The sequence below is a fragment of the Peromyscus eremicus genome, chromosome 18, assembly GCF_949786415.1.
Source record: "Peromyscus eremicus chromosome 18, PerEre_H2_v1, whole genome shotgun sequence".
Lineage (NCBI taxonomy): Eukaryota > Metazoa > Chordata > Mammalia > Rodentia > Cricetidae > Peromyscus > Peromyscus eremicus.
In genome coordinates, this window is record NC_081434.1 from 11655233 (window position 1) to 11668209 (window position 12977).

The 12977-nt window shown below is 45.6% G+C and overlaps 1 protein-coding gene across 1 annotated transcript in view; it reads right to left on the reverse strand.

Moving 5' to 3' along the window:
* Cpm (carboxypeptidase M) overlaps positions 1 to 12977 on the reverse strand; it is a 74621-nt gene that overhangs the window by 26771 nt on the left and 34873 nt on the right. The gene's annotated exons all lie outside the window — the stretch shown is intronic.

Here is a 12977-nt window from a genome sequence, read left to right on the forward strand (position 1 = left end):
TAAAATGACAACTGAACTCTGAGAGAATGGGAAGGGAGGCACGCTTCTCCCTCCTGGAGACTTTACAATGTCATGGTGACTTATGTTCATGGGACAAACGTTTCCATGCTTCAAATGCTCATTATTTACCATCAGAGTGAAAAGAAACTCAACTTAATAAAAACATTTATTATTCTAGAATGTAATTTAAAAGAGCAGTATATTAGGTTACGTTGATCCTATTTTTCCAAATGTTTACATACTGTGTTCTGGGATCCTGGAGCCTTGTAGCAACAATCTTGCTGAAACACACAATTATACAGTGAAATCACAGTTGATGGTTGACTGGAAGAGTGCCATAGCTTATAAGCAAGAAAGTAAAACTTATAATTCAGGAGGGAGATTTTTTTTTTAAAGTAAATGTCTTGTACTCTTGTCTTGTACTGTAGGTCTAGTATTGAGTGCTGATGTGGCCTTGGCTGTACCTTTGTACCTCTGTGTTGTGTTTTGTTTTTTTTCCAGTGGTGGGGAATTCAATCCAAGGCTCAGCACACCAGCAAGGCATGTGCTTGCCCACTGATGAACATCTCCTCTCATCCTCTCCTTGTTTTTTTTTTTTAAAGCTTTATCTTTATTTTATGTCTATGAGTGTTTGCTTGTATGCTTGCATGTATACACATTGCATGCATGTATGTATACCTCTTGCACGTATACATGTTGCATGCATGTATGTATACTTCTTGTATGTATACATGTTGCATGTATGTATGTATACCTCTTGTATGTATACACGTTGCATGCATGTATGTATACCTCTTGTATGTATACACGTTGCATGCATGTATGTATACCTCTTGTATATATACACATACATGCATTGTATGTATACCTCTGTATGCCTGGTGCCTAGGAAGTCAGAAGAGGTTGTCAGATCCCCTGGAACTGGAGTTACAGATGGCTGTGAGCTGCCATGTAGGTGCTAGGAGTTGAACCTTGGTCTTCTGGAAGAGCAACCAGTGCTCTTAACTGCTGAGCCATCTCTCCAGCCCTGCTCTTTGGTGTTTTTGAGACCAGGCTGGCCTCCAACTAACAAGTCTTCTGCGTAGCTCTCCCAAGTGACAGGGTGACAGGCATGAGTTGCCATGTCTGGCTTTGGCTGTGCCTTTGAGTCTATTGAGTTCCGTCAAGTAAGCCAGAAACCACAGCCCGAGCTAAGAGTGCCAAGGAAAAGCTTGCAAGTCCCCTTTCGGCCACAGACTGCGGTGCAGGCAAGCAAGGGCAGAAACAGGGTCACCGAGGCTGTGCGTGTGGCGGGCCGTACAGCTGGCGCTCGGCCGCAAGTAATCGTAAATGCTTTCTTGTCGTGACCCACTGAGCTAGACTGCCAATCAAACTTCACACCTGGGAAGCTATTATGCAAACTGCCATGATCACACAGTAAGAGACTATGACTTGATCCCCAGAGTGAAGAACTGAATCCTGGCCTATTTAACTGCAATTCTAGCATTCCTCCTACCAACCAACAAGACTCCTCTTCAAGGGGCTAAATTTCCAAGCTGGTAACACGATTAAGAAGTCAAGCCAGGCACGGTGGTGCACGCCTGTGACCCCAGCACTCAGGAGGCTGAGGTAGGAGGATTGCCATGAGTTCAAGGCCAGCCTTGGTCTACATAAGCAAGTACCAGGCAAGCCATGGCCATATAACAAAACACTGCCTTAACCCCCTCTCCTACCAATAAACCTAGATTAAGAAGTTTCTTTTTATTTTTAAAGATTTATTTATTTATTATGTATACAGCATGTATGACTGCAGGCCAGAAGAGAGCACCAGATCTTATTATAGATGGTTGTGAGCCACCATGTGGGTGCTGGGAATTGAACTCAGGACCTCTGGAAGAGCAGTCAATGCTCTTAGCTTCTGAGCCATCTCTCCAGCCCCCAAGAAGTCTCTTTTGATTTTAAAATTGTCTAGCTCTTTTAGTAGTTTCAGAGATTTATATAAATATATAAACATATATGTAAGTATAAAATAGATATATCATGCATATATACATAAATACAAATACATATATATACACACAGAATTCATGTATCTGTGATAACTGTGCTATATGTGGAATTTAAGAGCCTAGGAAAGGAGCGAAACAGCAACAAATGGGCTAATGCTGAGCAGGCGTCGGCAGATTTCCAGATCTAGTTCCTTCAGTCAGGGACACCTAGGGCTGAGGAAGGCTCACTGTCCCGAGGGGCCAAGGGGAAGCACACACTGGGACTCATCTTTATCAGCATGTATTCATAATGAATTGGAATAAAACTTTAGGGAACTCTGCCATGACAGAGCGATGCTTTAAACTCAGCAAAACTGCAAGAACTCTTAGACAATGCCCAGAATGTGGTTTAGCTGATAGTCCCTGCCCTATGCAGAGTTCTCGTTCGTTCATTCATTCATTCATTCATTCATTCATCAGCTTATTGAAGACCACTATATCCAGTCATCCATCTACCCTAATTCAGAGTGTACAAATAAGTCATGCTCTACATCTTTTACGAGGGTACCGGGACTTGAGTCCAACATGCTAAATCCGCATTCTCCCACTTCATTATGCCTGCAGCCCCTAAATTTCTGATTTAGTGAAGCAAAGCAATATGCAAACATAATCACACCAGTGTGGCATATATAACAATAGAGGCCCCTGTAGGGAGCTGCTCTGTGTGCAGAAGGAAAGAAGAGACGGTTACCCTTCTCCCAGCAGGAAACCCTAACACATTCTACAGGGCTCAAAACTCGATGCTTCTGAACAGGATTCCAGAGAATGACTCTGGCTTTGCCATGTGGGGAGGGACACACTCCACCCCATCATTTCCCCACCTGAACTTAGTTAACTAGAACTCCTCCATTCCCCACTGCTGCGAGCTCTCTGGTCATCTGGAACTTCAGTCCTACAAAGTTAACATTTTCATAGGAAACAAAGTTTTTTTTTTTTTTTACGAGGCAACTATTAATCATGGTTCTTTGAGTTTGTTCTGAGAAACACTCTTTTTTTTTTTTTTTTTTTTTTTGTAATTATTAGTGCTTCCAAGGATAGGTCATCCCAGATTTGTATTGAGTTGAGTATAGTCTTGGTCCTCGTAGTCCAGGGGAAAATTCGGTACCATCGCAACAACAGCTGCTGTTCATAATTCAAAGTCTGCAGTTGCTGCCTTCTCCCATACATGGCAGCGAATGACAACAAAACTCTGCTTGAAATGGATACCCAATATTATTTAGTATAAAGAAAATCAAATCAATCAAACGTAAGCGGGGTGGGGGGTGGGGGAGTGGGGGGGTGGGGGCGGGAATCCTTCAGGGGGAAACTCAATTCCACTTTCAGTGTGGATGACCTCTAGGTGAACTGCAGGATAAGAAACTGACCTTGAGTGACCTCAGTGGCTCCAAGTCTGAGAAGGAGGAGCAATCAGTCACCTGAAGAATGCATAATCCTCTTGGCATGAGGACCCTCTTCAGGGGCTTTAACTACCCTCTCTACCAACACTGGGCCCTCTAGCTTGGACTCAAGTAAGCAAACAAAAGACAAACCACTCGCTTTTAACCATATAGTTGCCAAAGTAAAATTTAAGCAATTTCCCCCCCCCCCCCAGTAAGGTTGAAAATACTTTATTTCCCAAAGTTGTAGCAAATAACAGGGGTGCTCTGAGTTAGGTGGGAAAAATAGCTCAGCAAGTAAAACAGCTTGCTGTGTAAGCCTGAGCCAAAGTCCTGGTGGAAGGTAAGAACCAGCTTTCTCCTTTCCACTGAGTAAATGAAACTCGCATTCAAGATATTTCAGTATCTGACTTACTGACATGGGTTTGACAGAAATTCTGGGCTTGTCACATGGGTGCTCAACTGGGTTTGTATGGGGGATCAGGAAAGGATTTACAGTTTAGAAGCATTCACTGAAATATAGAAGATGGGCTCAGTGGGTAAAGTGTCTGCCACCAACCTGGTGACCTGAGTTTAGTCCCCAGAACCCACAATGGAAGGAGGAACTGAGTCTTAAAAGTTACCCTCTAACTTCTACATGGATTCCAGGGCACACATGTGCCCATGCATATACAGATCACATATGCATGTGTACACATAATAATTTCTAGATGTAGTTATATAATTATGTTATGTGTATGTGAGTTTTGCCTGCATGTATGCATATGCATTACGTCTATGCCTGGAGGTCAGAAGAGGGTGTCAGCTAACACAGCGACCTACATGTGCAATAGTGGCGTAAACGTTATTCATGTAACCAACAACTTTAAAAAATTAGATTTAAGGCCCACTCAGTGTTGAAACCCCATACCTTCCACTGCTAAAATGGCCAAGAACCTGAGACTGGATAGGTCATAGGCCTAGAGGAAAACTCACTACTCTTATTCTGCTAAAGGAATGTGGCCATAAATTGACTCCTAGTAATATATGGCTATAACCATAGATCAGTGCCTCACTCAGCCCACATCAGAGAAGCTTCTTCTCTCAGTAGATGGGAGTTAACACAGAGTCACAGCTAGACAGTGTGCATAGTGAGAGACTTTGAATGCTGTCCTAAATGGGATGTCTTCTTCAAACTCTTCCTCTCGAGGCTCGGGGATCTATGTGGAAGAGGAATCAGAAAGATTGTAAGAGAGGGGATGGATGATGACCAAGGACACAGTGTCTTCCAGACAGGACAGGACTGATGCCCACATGAACTCAGAGACTATGGCAGCATGCGCAGGACCCGTACAGGCTCAAGCCTGCAGACAGCATCCCAGCACTGAGAGGAAGTGGACACAGAGTCCCACCCCAACCAGGAAGCTATTTGCAATTGATACCTGCTGGGGAAAGAAAATCAGTTTTCTATAATGGAATGTCACTGGGTATATCAGCTGCACTCCAGGACAGACTCCAGGCCCAGGAGCAGTTGGCCAACACAAAATGAACTCCATAGTTTTTTTTTTTGTTTGTTTTGTTTTGAGACAGGGTTTCCCTGTGTAGCCCTAGCTATCCCGGAAATCACTCTGTAGACTAGGTTGGCCTCAGACTCACAGAGATAATAATAAGGTGAGAAAACCAAATAGTTTATTTTCACATTTTGATTTTCCCAATTTTTAATTAATCAGCATACTAAAAGAGCATTTGTTAAGCACAGCTATTATGTGTCAGGGTCTATGTCAGGTTCACACTTCATGCTATTTGATCCCCGTAACCTCCGTGAGGAGGGCTTTGGCCACAATTTATAGCCGAGGAAACTGAGTTCAAATCCAGTCCCTTCTGATTCCCAAACTCTTTTGACAACACCAGACTGCCCCAGTCTCCAAGCGTATCCTGGGAAAAGCCCCCAGGCAAGCAGTGCATGTCCTGTGGTTTACCCTGGAGCGGATTCTGCTCGCTGCCTGGCAGTGACTGAACCGGAGGCTGTGTTCTAGGAACATTCCAGAGTGGGTGTGGATGTAACAATCTGAGGGTCCCATTGGACACGTCCAGAGAGGGGCAGGGACCTTGAATGGCCCTGTCACTGGAGTAGAGCTGCAGTTGCAGTTTGTCATGAGTCTGTCAAATGTAGGATTTGGTACCCAGACTACTAAATCAATTTCTGGTTTCCCAGACTTCCACGTGTCTCTTCATGGCCTTACAAGCGCCCTTTGACCTAAGTCAAGCTTGCGAGCACTCCCTCTGTGTACCAGGTTTCAGTTTCCTCAAAGATCAGAAGGAGTAATCGGCCCCCTGGAAAGCGGCTACAAGGGTGCCCAAGAACAAGTTATCGACTGTTCTGAGTTCCTTTAACTCTTCCTGAAGAGGATCTTGGATCTGACACCAACCCTTAAGGGCATTCCCCTACGTACTATCCCATTACCACACACACAAGAGGCTTATCACGTACAACATGCAAATAATGGCGAGTCCACTGAGGAGCTGAGTGCCACATGCTCTCGAGGTCAACATAACCCTAATCTTCAAATTAAACCTGTCTCTAAAGTTCACACGTCCTCTGCATGTGAAGTGGAGGAAAAGAACTTATTACAAAACCAAAGCAAGCAAGCGCAAGGCCCTGGGTACAAAAAACCCAAGCAGATGATAACAAAAGAAAGGCAAAAAGTGTGTACAAAATGTCCATGACTGCTTAGTGTCATTTCCAGCTTAAAAAACAAAACAAAACAAAACAAAACAAAACTCAGTTTCATCCATTTAACACTAATAGCCACCAGCAGTAGGCATTAGTAGTAATCTTCCATGCCCAGGCCTCAGAAGGCTGGGATTCTCAAAGTACAGACCCAGGGCAGCACCCATGTGCCCCGAGAACTGGTTAGAAACACACATCTCTGGGCCCCACCAGTATCTGATGGGAACTCTGGACTCTGGGGTGTTTCTTGTTCCTCAAGACAGGGTTTCTCTGTGTAGCCCTGGCTGTTCTGGAACTTTCTCTGTAGACCAGGCTGGCCTCATACTCACAGAGATCTATCTGCCTCTGCCTCCTGAGTGCTGGGATTAAAGGCATGCCACTACCTCCAGGTTTCCAGGTACCTCTAGGCACACACAGGGCAAAGGACCACTCCAGCAGAAGTGTGTCTGTCCAGTATCCTTGCTGTTCTGTTGTGCTCCAATCTGCTGCTCAACAAGATGGAAAACACACACACACACACACACACACACACACACACACACACACACACTCAAATGAACATGGCAATAACAACAAAAACACACACAAACACAAAGGTCTGAGTTAAGCTTGTTGTGTACCCAACTTCGGATGGGGGAGACTTTCAGCTTTCCTACCCTGAGGAGAACTGGAGAGGGACAGAGAAGGGATGGGGGTCTGTGGAAGGGGTTTGCGAGGTTGCAGATGCTGCCCGGTCTTCTCTGTCTGTTTTCCACCGGGCTCTGCTGCATTTGCTGTTGTCTGCCCAGCTTCCTCTTACTTCGGGCCTCCAGGCAAGCGTAGTGACTGTGCTCGCTCCAAAGCTGTGGGATCCGGTCTGGTTGTGTTTACAGGGTCTGGTCGACCTTATTTTCACTTGTGTTGTGCTCAATATAATAGGGCAACCACTGGAGTGCCTCTTTCCAAGTACTGTGAGTTCCACAACAAAGAATTCTAAGAAATCTCCTCCAAATAATTAGTTCACAGATATCACACCTCAGATACCAGTTTACACACACATGAACATACCCATTCTCTCTCTTTGTGTCTCATGCACACACACACACACACACACACACACACACACACACACACACAGGAACTAGACAGCTGACTAGACATTGGCCAAACTACAAATATGAGACTAAGTTGGAGTCAGTGGCCTTGACAAAGTCAATGAAGCCGTCAGGGGGAAATGACCCACTTATAAATCCTGACATGAACTTCAAAATAAAATCAGACACATGTTCATCATGCAAACAACCATCCTGTAGACAGATTCACCTTTTGTTGTTGTTGTTGTTTGTTTTTTTTTTTGTTTTTTTTTTTTTTGTTTTTTTTCGAGACAGGGTTTCTCTGTGTAGCTTTGCGCCTTTCCTGGAACTCGCTTTGGAGACCAGGCTGGCCTCAAACTCACAGAGATCCGCCTGGCTCTGCCTCCCGAGTGCTGGGATTAAAGGCGTGCGCCGCCGCCGCCACCACCACCTGGCCTGTTGTTCGTTTTTTGAGATAGGGTTTCTCTGTGTAGCACTGGCTGTCCTGGAACTCACTCTGTAGACCAGGCTGGCCTTGAACTCAGGGATCCACCTGCCTCTGCCTCCCCAGTGCTAGGATTAAAGGTGTGTGCCGTGCGGGGTGTGTGTGTGTGTGTGTGTGTGTGTGTGTGTGTGTGTGTGTATCCCCCCCTCCCCCGTCTCTACTTTCATCTTTTATTCACTCAACAAATGTTTATAGACGTCTCTCGAACCCAGCATCTGGCCAGCTGAAACAAATGCAAATCACTAACCGACCCTATTGTTCGGCAACATACTCAATTCTATTTCATCCATCATTGAAGAAAATGATCCAGAGCAAGCATGATATTTCCGTTCTTGGAAAGTATGTCTTGGGGGACTAGTCACCGAGACTGGATCCACGTGCCACTTGCTTTATCTGCTATGGTTCCTGTGGCATCAACAGAAAGCCCATGTCCTTTAGCAGCACAGTGGGGCTGACAAGGTTCTGCTCCTTCCTGCCTTGAGTACCCCCCTCAGTGCCGCAGGACAGGCTCTAGCCTGTCTTCATTATGTGTTGCCCCCTAAAGAGCCAACATGCATGGATAGTGTGACCGCAGTGGCCGGCTTCCACTCACGCAAGAAAAATTCCTTTTCCATCCACCCTCCTCCTCTTCTCCTCTTCCTCCCCGGCCACTATTCTTTTCCTTTCTCCATCTCCTGCCCTCCCACCTTGTACATTTTAGAAACAGGCTCTCTCTGTGTAGCCCTGGCCGGCCTAGAACTTGCTATGTGGACTGAGCTGATGGTGAATTGGCAACAGTCATCCTTCCTCTGCCTTACTCTGAGTGCCGAGATTAGAGGTGTGGGCCACTTGGCCTCCAACATCTTTCTTATTCTTCTCCTACATAACCCCACCTCCCGCCAGGCTGGGATGGATGTTCCTCGTGCAACTCTCCACAGTTACTGGGACCACAGGTTACACGCAGGCCAGGAGCCATGATTCTCTGTGCACTTAGTACGGTCCTGGCACATAATACCTAGAGGATCAACACAGGGATGCTGAATAAACAGACGAGCCGCTAAATGAACAGGCAAATCAGAGGAGGTCAGTTGGAGCTGAGGTCACCCCTGGCCCAGAGATTAGTTGGACGTTTTTGGTTTTTCCAGCATTGATGGAAATATCTGTGACCTGCCAACCAAGTGCCTTCTGGGGTGGGCTCTGGAAAGGAGTCAGTTTTCTAGTTAGTTCCAGAATACATGGACCATCTTGCGGCACTTCCGTGTAAGTGAGTCCTGAGGTTCAGAGTAAACATCTGGTTTTGGGTTAGACTCTGCCAGGATGCACTGAAGGGTGGGGTTTCATCTGCTCACACATCTGTCCCCATGGATGGAGACATCGAAGCTAGGCTTCATTGTATTCCTCAGGTGATGGGGTGGTTTGGGGAGTTTTCATTCCTAAATGAAAGGCCTTTCCATTTTTATTTATCTTTTTTTTTATTAAAAAAGAAAAAACCAAAACCATAAACAATGCCAGGCAGCAAACCCAGGCTTTGTGTGTGCTCTACCAAGAACACAAGCGGTTAGTGGCAAGCCCTGTACCACGGAGCTTTACCTCCAGCCTGACGGTACATTTTTAATTGAAAAGGGGAAAGAATGTGTTCTCTTCTTCTGTTTGATTTCAGCATGGTTAAGGCTCCTAGAGAACATAGGAGTGCGTGCCAATGAGCAGTCATCAACCAAACAGAACAGCCAAGGTGAAAGTTCATCTTCTTCCCCCACTACCCTCCACTCTCTAGGTCCCCTTCTCTAGTTCTTCTCCTTCCCCACACCACAAACTGAAAATTATTCATGTGTAATGAGTTTTCAAAAAAAAAATAGACATAAATCATCATGTCCCAACCATCATAATGTCTGTTTTTTTTCCCTAGTCTTTTCTTTTCTTTTTTTTTCACACAGAGACAGGAAATTTGTTTTAAATCCCCAAAGCTGGAAAAAAAACCCTCTAGAGGTCTCATACTATAAAAAGTCCCAGCTTCCCTTATTGGTCCCTTGGGGGAGAGATAGCAACTCAATCTGCCTCTCTTGAAGGGCAGGTCAGTAATCATAATGAGAAGTTGAGCATCCTCTTGAAGTGCAAACAAGTCCTTAAAGAGACGTCTTAGATGTCCCTTTAATGTTTTTGGTGTTGGGGCTAAACCCAGGACCTCACACATGCTATGCATATGCTCTGCCATACATGCTCTGCACCTCCAGTGTCTTGGGTTTTAAAAGATGTGGTCGCCATTGCAAGCTCAACAATGGATTTGCCTTTGGGATTTCTGTTTTATACGACAGAAGCATTCCAGTTCCGGGGTGACGTCGGGCAGGTTAGACCCAGGACGTAGTAACCAACTGGCCTGCAAACATACGACATAAAGGCCAGTGGGTGGGTCAACTCGAGACCCCGACACAGCATAAAAGATAATGGTGGTCAGGATAGAACAATAGTAACCGTGCTCACTGCGCCAGCCCAGGGCTCCGAACACGGGAATAAGGATGAGGGGTGATAGTGAACAGTACCTAGATTAGATCAAAGCGACTTTAGAGATCTCTCTCCACCAGAGGAACAAAGACAAAGGGCTGTTACCCTTCCCTCTAGAGAACTTTGCAACGTTAGGTGTACTTAAGCTCTTTGACATATTCTTGCATCCTATACACTTACTTATAACAGACCGAATTCTGGATATCGGGGGATTTTTCTAGAAGATGGCCTGGGAGAGGCACAAGGGAAGGACAAGAGAGAGAGAAGAGAAATCTAAGCCCCAGTGACTGGTTGACTCAGACCTCTTATTTGTTTTTAAAGAGTATTTTTTTTAAAAACAAACCAACATTTTTTTTTTAATTAAAATCAAATTACTGTGGTGATATTTTATTTGTGCTCTAACAAATAAAGCTTGCCTGGGGATCAGAGGGCAAAGCCAGCCATTGTATTAAACATAGAGGTCAGGCAATGGTAGCACAAGCCTTTAATCCTAGCATTCAGGAGGCAGAGATTCATCCGGATCTCTGTGAGTTCAAGGCCACACTGGGAACAGAGCCAGGCATGGTGGCACACGCTTTTAATCCCAGCACTAGTGAACCATAGAGGTCTGGAGGTCTGTACAGACAGACAGGAAGTGATAGAGCTGGGCGGAAAGAGGAAGTGATGTAGCTGGGCAGAGAGAAGAAGTAAGATGGCAGGGCACAGAAAGGTACATAAGGTGTGAGTATACAGGAAGTAGAGGCTGAGGAGTTGGTAAGGTGAGGTTGGCTGTTGCTTGTCCTATTCCTCTGATCTTTCAGCTTTCACCCCAATATCTGGTTCTGGGTTTTTTTTATTATTAATAAGACTGTTTAGCAATTTCTGTTACAAATTATATCATTTTCCTCCTTCCCCTTCCACCCTCTAAGCTCTCCTCTATGTTCCCTCACCCCATCTTCTCTCATGCGTGGCCTCCTTTCTTTGAGTGCTATTATAATCCTATAATAATACTTACATGTCTATCATCCCAAGACTGACCACTGGGGATTAGATAACCAACAGGGGGCTCCTCCCCAGGGAAGACTAGTTCTCCCATCCTTAGCATTACTTGGTTGCCTGTAGTTCCTTGTCTAGGAGGGTGCTTGGTGTGATTTAGCGAGTCTACCGGAGTCATCCTTGTCCAGGTCTTGCTTAGGCAGCCATAGTGTTGAGATTCCATGGGTGTTGCCTCCCTGACATTTCTAAGGAGAAGCAATCTCACAGCAGATTTCCTGGTCCTCTGGCTCTTACAAACTTTCTACCCTGTCTTCCACAAGGATCCCTGAGCTCTATGTAGCTGCAGGAGTCGCTTTGTGGATGGATTGGTTGCGGCCGGGCACCACTTGGCCACTGTTCTCTGCATTGTGGTTGGCTGTGGTTTTCTGTAATGGTCTCCATCTGTTGCAAAGGGAAGTCTCTCTGATGATATATTGCTTCCTTGCTTGCTTTAATTAGACGCTCGACTGCTTGATTGGAACATTGCTTGTGTTTTGTTGAATTCTTCTCTTTGGGGAACACAAGAACCGAGAGACTGCTGTTGAAGTTGAGACCAGAGGGGGAAAAAACCGGGGCCCTCCCATGACAGTGAGGTTGCGGTCCTTCTAGCCTAACTGGTTGTCAATGTCCTCATCATTGTTGTCTTCCTCTTCCTCTTCCTCTTCTTCTCCCTCTTCCTTCTTCTCCTTCCTCTTCCTCTTCTTCCTCCCCTCCATCTCTCCCTCTCCCTCCCCCCATTTCTATAGTGAGAGGTAAAGACTTGCATACCATAGTGCATGTGTAGGGCTCAGAGGACAGCGTTGTGGAGTTGGTTCTCTCCTTTTCCCTTTACACGGGTCCGCAGATTACACTCTGGCTGCCAGGCTCGCACAGCCAGACCTTTTACCTACTGGGCCATCTCGCCAGCTGCAAATGGTGTTCTTACGTCATACTGTGTCTATAGGTGCACACTTCCGTAATTTATGACTAGGTTAATTTTGAGCCACTGACTCCTCCCCCAAAAGGTGTGTATTTTTAGCCTGCTTATCCTTATTGTTATTTCCCTCTATTAGGGGAACTTACCTTTTGGTGACAGGGAAAAAAGGTCATTAATTTGCTAGTTTCCCCGGAAGCTATTCTGGAGAAGAGAGACTACTTTCGGGCAGGCTCTTCCACCCTGAGTCTGAACCAGAGAATCTTTCACTCTAATGGCAAGCAAGCCAGGGCCTTGAATGAAGGATGGCACACTCCCAGAACCAGCAAAGAGTCTAAAGTCACCCACGTGAAATTCCTTCAAGGACCAGCCTAGGACATTTGATGGATTTGGTGGACAAAGATGGACTGTTTTTTACTATTGTTATTTTTCTGGATCTCATTTGCAGTGCTGGGGTGGGGGGTGGAACCAGGGTCTTGGGCACGTTAGGCTTGTTACTCTATCACTGAGCTACATCCCCATCCTTATTGGTTTTTGAGACATGGTCTCATTATGCAGCCCAGGCTGGCCTGGAGCTTGGGATCCTCCTACCCATCCCCCCTCAGTGCTGACACTGAGTCACCATCATGTCTAACACCGTTCTGACATTTAAATCTCCAAACGGATCGCTTGTGTGGTAAGGAGAGCAAACCTGTATTTGAGCGGCATGCTAGCTGCCTCCCAAACAGCGTCTTTCATCTCTTAGATACTGTGCAGTTACACACGGCATGGTACTGAATGACACACTGGTTCTAAAAGTGAACCGCCAGCCTCTAGAACCTGCCCTGTCACTCCCTAGCCATGTGACACGGGACAAGATGTTTCATCTCTTCCAGTGGATCACTTTTCTCATCTATGTCATG